This window comes from Ovis aries, chromosome 6, assembly GCF_016772045.2.
Source record: "Ovis aries strain OAR_USU_Benz2616 breed Rambouillet chromosome 6, ARS-UI_Ramb_v3.0, whole genome shotgun sequence".
NCBI lineage: Eukaryota > Metazoa > Chordata > Mammalia > Artiodactyla > Bovidae > Ovis > Ovis aries.
In genome coordinates, this window is record NC_056059.1 from 15,493,193 (window position 1) to 15,500,274 (window position 7,082).

At 40.1% G+C, this 7,082-nt stretch overlaps 1 non-coding gene across 1 annotated transcript; it reads left to right on the top strand.

Moving 5' to 3' along the window:
- The first annotated feature begins 6,098 nt into the window (after positions 1-6,098).
- On the top strand, positions 6,099-6,233 carry LOC114115452 (small nucleolar RNA SNORA70). The gene has a single exon (XR_003589792.1). It is a non-coding gene; the product is annotated as a small nucleolar RNA SNORA70 (small nucleolar RNA).
- Positions 6,234-7,082: the final 849 nt, after the last annotated feature.

Here is a 7,082-nt window from a genome sequence, read left to right on the forward strand (position 1 = left end):
TGAATAATGTTCTATTGTATGTATATGTGTATACGCATACTATATCTTCTTTATCTGTTCATCCATCAATGGGCACTTAGGTTGTTATCATATTTTGGCTATTGTAAATAATACTTCAGTGAACATAAAAAGGCATATTTCTTTTTTAATTAGTATTTTCATGTTCTTCAGTTAAATACCAAGAAGTAGAATAACTTGGTCATATGACAGTTCTATTTTCAATTTTATGAGGCATCTCCATACTGTTTTCTATAGTGGTTGCACCAGTTGATATTCCCACTGACAGTGTACAAGGCTTCACCCTTCTCTTTGCACTCTCCAACACTGGTTGTTTCTTGTCCTTTCCATTATAACCATTCTAATGGGCATAAGGTGATATGTCATTGCATTTCCCTAATAATTAGACATATCGAGCATCTTTTCATGTGTCTCTTGGCCATCTGTATATCTTCTCTGGAACAGAAGAAATGTCTATTGTCCACATTTCTATTTGGAATAGAAAATGTCTATTCATATTCTCTTTCCACTTTTTAATCAGAATGTTTGTTTTTTGTTGAGTTGTATGAGTGCTTTTGGAGAAGGCAATGGCATCCCACTCCAGTACTCTTGCCTGGAAAATCCGATGGACAGAGGAGCCTGGAACACTGCAGTTCATGAGGTCGCTGAGGATCGGACACAACTGAGTGACTTCACTTTCACTTTTCACTTTCATGCATTGGAGAAGGAAATGGGAACCCACTCCAGTGTTCTTGCCTGGAGAATCCCAGGGATGGGGGAGCCCGGTGGGCTGCCATCTATGGTGTCACACAGAGTTGGACACAACTGAAGTGACTTAGCAGCAGCATGAGTACTTTATTAATATTTTAAATATTAACCTCTTATCAGATACATGATATGCAAATATCTTCTCCCATTGAGTAGGCTACTTTTTCATTTTGATGATGGTTTCTTTCACTTTGCAGAAACTTTTTCATTTGATGCAGTCCCATTTATTCTTTTTTTTTCCCCCTCTTGTCTATGGAGACAGATAAAAACAAACAAACAGACATCATCAGTAAGCCAAATCTCAGTGAAGTTACTACCTTTATTTTTTATTCAAGGAATGAAATGATCTCAAGCCTTATATTTCATTGTTTTGCCTTCCAGATCACTGATTTGTTCTGCCTCATTTATTCTGATACTGAACCCCTGTAATATATTTTTCAGTTCAGTTTTAAATTGTTTGTTACTTACTTATTTTTTCTATCTCTTTGCTGAAGTTATCATTCTGTTCATCCATTCTTTTCCCAAGTTCCATGAGCATCTTTATGACCAATACTTTGAACACTTTATCATGTACATTGCTTATTTCCATTTCATTTACCTCTTTTGCTGTGGTTTTTGTCTTATTCTTTTGATTGGAATATATTCCTCTGTCTCCTCTGTTTGCCTAATTCTCTGCATGTTTCTATGTATTAGGTATGTCAGCTGTGTCTCCAGTTTCGAAGGACTGTCTTTATTTCAAGGATGTCCTGTAGGGCTCAGAAGTGCCATCAGAGCCAAGAGATCAAAGGGTATCCCCTGTGGTCTGTGTGTGCCCTTCTGGAGTGGTTGGGCTATAGCTACTGCAGGGTGATGGTGGGTGGAGATGGCCTTCAGGTGGTTTTAAGACCCAGTGATAGCTGCCTCAGTGCACCAGTGGCTATTAGGCAGGTGTAAGGTCCAGCTAAGGTGCAGTGTGGGTGGCCCTTCCTGTGGAATGTGCCCATAGGCGATAACAGGTTAGATAAAGGATTCCAAAATGGTACCTGCACTTCCTACTCAACATTTTTTTCTTCCATCTTTCCTTCACAGAGGTCATACCTGAACTAGAATTCTCCCCTGAACTAAAGCCTCCTCCAGCTTCCCCCTCATTTTCCCTCACAGTCATTTTCCCCAGGAAATAACTTGCATATTTAGTTCCCTCTGGTGTCTTCTTCTCAGAGGAACCAAACTAATACAACATCATTCTTGTTTCTAGTCTTAAGAATATATTCCTTCCTCCTCCTGCTTAAGGACAGCTCATTCAACAGTACTTTTAACCACAATCCCTCCTGTCATCTCCCATACTTTATTACCTACACCATTATTACTTACAATACTTCCATTTTTCTTCTTGGTATTTACATTCTTTCCCAACTAAACAGCAACTACCAACACATATACCCAGGGAACTGGACTCTTTCAGTCAGGATTTGGTTATGAAAGTAGAAGTGAAGTGAAGTGAAGTGAAGTCACTCAGTCGTGTCTGACTCTTTGCGACCCCGTGGACTGCAGTCCACTGTCCATGGGATTCTCCAGGTAAGAATACTGGAGTGGGTTGCCATTTCCTTCTCCAGGGGATCTTCCCGACCCAGGGATCAAACCCAGGTCTCCCACATTGTAGGCAGACGCTTTAACCTCTGAGCCACCAGGGAAGCCCATTATGAAAGTAGAGAAGCTTTAAAATTTCAGAAATAAAGGGTTTTTTTATAAGAATAAGGATTTATCCGAAGGATAGAAGAACTGAGGGAGCAAAGGTCAGGGAATTCACCACCAAAGTTCAGAAAAAATGAAATAGACACTGATGACCACAATCTGAAGCACTGAAGCAACAAGTTACCTATCTAAAGTTCATGTGAAACTTGGAATTTTCAAGTTTAAAAGTTTTCAACTAATTTATTCCAAAGCAATGAGGCAGATGGTTCTCAAACATAAAAAAGATTGTAGATTTCATTCAAGTATAGCATTGGCAAAATCTATGATCGTATAGCCAGAATCATATCATAATCAGAGTTATCAGAGTTTACAATGACCTAGAAAACTTGTGATTGTTAGAACTCTGGAAACCTGGGTCATTTCAATACCTCTCTCTACCTCTTTTTGCTCTCAGCTCATTGGTCCTCATGGCCAGGACTGAGTTTCACTTAAACCTTCAAAAATAAAAGAAAAAAACCCACAAAACTATATTTCTCTTACCTAATTCAGGAAAGAATATGAGGAGAATGCTACCTTTCTTAGTACTATTTTAACAGGTCCTCAGAAAATTCTGAAAAAAATTCCAATGTCTCATCACATATCTATAGCAGTTAGAAAGGAAACATTAAGTTTGTTATTTCTTTATTTGAAGACAAATGGTTAAGTTGCAGGAACGTGAGGCATTCATTCCTAGTCTTTGTTAAGAACACAGGAGACCAGATACGCTGGCTCATAAGTGTTTAACAACTTATGGCAAGCATCCTGCTTATGCTGAAATATTTTTTCATGTATGCTAACTATTCATTGAGCAGTTGCTTCATTTGTTGTTTTGTTGTTCAGTCCCTAAGTCATGTCCAACTCTTTGCAACCCTATGGACTGCAGCACACCATGCTCCTCTGTCCTCCGCTATCTTCCAGAATTTGCTCAAATTCAAGTCCATTGAGTCAGTGATGCTTAACCATCTCATCCTCTGATACCCCCTTCTCCTCCCACCTTCAATCTTTCCTAACATCCGGGTCTTTTCCAATGAGCCAGCTCTTCACATCAGGTGGCCAAAGTATTAGAGTTTCATCTTCAGCATCAGTCCTTCCAATGAACTGATTTCTTTTAGGATTGACTGGTTGGATCTCCTTGCAGTCCAAGGGACTCTCAAGAGTCTTCTCCAACACCATAGTTCAAAAGTATCAATTATTCAGTGCTCAGCTTTCTTTATAGTCCAACTCTCATATCCTTACCTGACTATTGGAAAACCATAGCTTTGACTAGATGTACCTCTGTTGGCAAAATGATGTCTCAATATGCTGTCTAGGTTGGTCATAGCTTTCCTTCCAAGGAGCAAGTGTCTTTTAACTTCATGGCTTCAGTCACAGTCTGCAGTGATCTTGGAGCCCAGTGCTTCCACTTTTTCCCCTTCTATTTGCCATGAAGTGATAGGACTGGATGCCATGATCTTAGTTTTTTAATACTGAGTTTCAAGCCAGCTTTTTCACTCTCCTCTTTCACTCTCATTAAGAGGTTCTTTTAGCTCCTCTTTGCTTTCTGCCATTAGAGTGGTATCATCTGCATATCTGAGGTTGTTGATCTTTCTCTTGGCAATCTTGATTCCAGCTTGTCAGTCATCCAGTCTGGCATTTCGCATGATGTATCTGCATTGGGCTTCTCTTGTAGCTCAGCCGGTAAAGGATCTGCCTGCAGTGCAGGAGACCCGGGTTTGATCCCTGGGTTGGGAAGATCCCCTGGAGAAGGAAATGGCAACCCACTCCAGTATCCTTGCCAGGAAAATCTCATGGACAGAGGAGCCTGGTGGACTGCAGTCCATGGGGTCGCAAAGAGTCAGGCACGACTGAGCGACTAACACTAACACTAAGCAGGTGACAATATGCAGCCTTGTCATACTCTTTTCCCAACTTGGAACCAGTCAGTTGCTCAATGTCAAGTTCTAACTGTTGCTTCTTGACCCACATACAAATTTCTCTTGCTTCATATTCACTTCTAAATAATTACCCAGAAATTTAGAAATATATGTTCAATTTTCTCTCACATAAGTACAAAACATATATCCAGAGAGCTACTCAGAACTATTAAAAATCCAAAGGTGGGATATCATGTCTGTCATGCTGGCTGTGGACATCTCAAGAACCAATTGTATTGACAGCTATAGGAGCTGGGGAGAATGCAGTTCATACATACAAAAGGGCTATAACATCAGTTCAAGGACTGCAGCATAAAATATATTACAAGTTAGCAGAAACTCAAATGTTTAAGAAAGGGAGCAGTCATCCAAGGAGCATGCTTCTAGAAACATAACTGAACCAAAATTTCCTAGTTCTTAGGATTCCTTTTTGGATGCAAAGTATGTATTTGCATAAGCTGGAAAAATTTGGAAGAATGTGTTTTTCAGAATTATAAACCTGGCTTGTTCATGTATTCACCAAAAGACCTGGGGAAAAATAACTTTTGTAGCATCTCAAATTCCTCATTTGACTTTTAAAAATAACTACCTTAATTATCTCCAAGGGCTATTGTGGAAATCAAAGGCAACCTTGTGTGTAAATTAAATACACTCATACAGAATAAAATAAAGGTAAAATAATTGTTGCTTCCTAAACACTATCTTGATTAGACCCTGAGAAAGTTAGGTTCATTCTGTATCATAGCATCATGTAGTGATTAAGATTGTAATATAATAATGTGTCCTTTCTCTTTTTATTAATATATGTTCTTTTCGTTCTTCAAAACTCAAGCTCAAATTTTCTACAAGAAGTTTAAGAGGGTGTACAGTTCAGTTCAGTCACTCAGTCATGTCTGACTCTTTGTGACCCCATGGATTACAGCACACCAGGCCTCCCTGTCCATCACCAGCTCCCAGAGTTTATTCAAACTCACATCCATTGAGTCGGTGATGCCATCCAACCATCTCATCCTCTGTCATCCCCTTTTCCTCCCACCTTCAATCTTTCTCAGCATCAGGGTCTTTTCAAATGAGTCAGCTCTTCACATCAGGTGGCCAAAGTATTGGAGTTTCAGTTTCAGCATCAGTCCTTCCAATGAATATTCAGGACTGATCAACTTTAGGATGGACTGGTTGGATCTCCTTGCAGTCCAAGGGACTCTCAAGAATCTTCTCCAACACCACAGTTCAAAAGCATCAATTCTTCAGCACTCAGCTTTCTTTATAGTCCAACTGTCACATCCATACATGACTACTGGAAAAACCATAGCTTTGACTAGATGGACCTTGGTTGGCAAAGAAATGTCTCTGCTTCTTAATATGCTGTCTAGGTTGGTCATAGCTTTTCTTCCAAGGAGTAAGCATCTTTTAATTTCATGGCTGCAGTCACCATCTACAGTTATTTTGAAGCTCAAAAAAACGAAGTCTGTCACTGTTTCCACTGTTTCCCCATCTATTTGCCATGAAGTGATGGGACCAGATGTCATGATCTTAGTTTTCTGAATGTTGAGTTTTAAGCCAACTTTTTCACTCTCCTCTTTAATTTTCATCAACAGACTCTTTAGTTCGTTTTCTGCCATAAGTGTGGTGTCAGAAATATTCAAAGATGAAATGTCATTATATCTGCAACTTATTTTGAAACGTGGCAAAATGTTAAATGTAGGAATCTATTTGCATCCAATAAAGCAGACTGTGTTCCTTTCCCCATGGGCGCCCAGTGTGCAGTGACTGCAAAGAGCAGCCTTCTTGGTAGTGTACGCAGCCTGTTGCCTGTACAGTGTGCCCTAACAGACCTTGGAGACAACTCTTTCCAGGGGTCAATCACGACTGGCATGCTGTCCCCAGTCTAGGCTCCAGACAGGTATGTGTGGTACCTTTGGAAAGCCCCAGGGCATAGTGTCCAGGGTCCTCATTGGCAAAGTCATAATGTCCATCTTCACCAAGCTGCAGAACAAGGAGCCTGTGATTGAGGCCAGACCTTCCACAGGGTCAAGCTCAAGTTCCCTGGCTGCCAGAAGGTCCATATCTCCAAGAATTGGGGATTTACTAAATTAAATGTGAATGAATTTGAAAACATGGTGGCAGAAGAGCAGCTCATCCTGGATGGCTGTGGGGTCAAATATATCCCTAATCATGACCCTTTGGACAAATGGCAGGCCCTGAATTCATCAGAACCTTGGCTCTGTCCTCTCCTTCCTTACTCATGTCCACCAATAAATCTTACTTTCCTATCCCAGCGCCACCCCCCCCCAAATAAAGTGGGAATCTAAAAGAAGAATGTTCATTAAACTGGTTGTTTAACTTGTCTCCAAGTTAAAACATTTTCAGAATAAAAAGTTGATGGAGGAAGCAGAATACATTCCTCACTTCAGTCCTTCACACAGCTGTTCTTTCTCCTAGAACAGCTTTTCCCTTCACCTCTGTGTCTAGAATTTATTACAGTGGTGAAGTCTAGAGTCATAGATCCTGATTCTGCCACATGCAAGGGGTTATGGGGCCTCTGAAATGTTATTTCACCCTTTGGAACCTCAGCTTTCGTATTTAAAGCAAGGATTTTAATAGTATTGGGTCTGAAGGCATACAGTTGATAGATCCTAACTCATGAGTTTATTTACTTTAAACCTATGCAAAGTAGCTTCAGTAACTTTTTGAGTT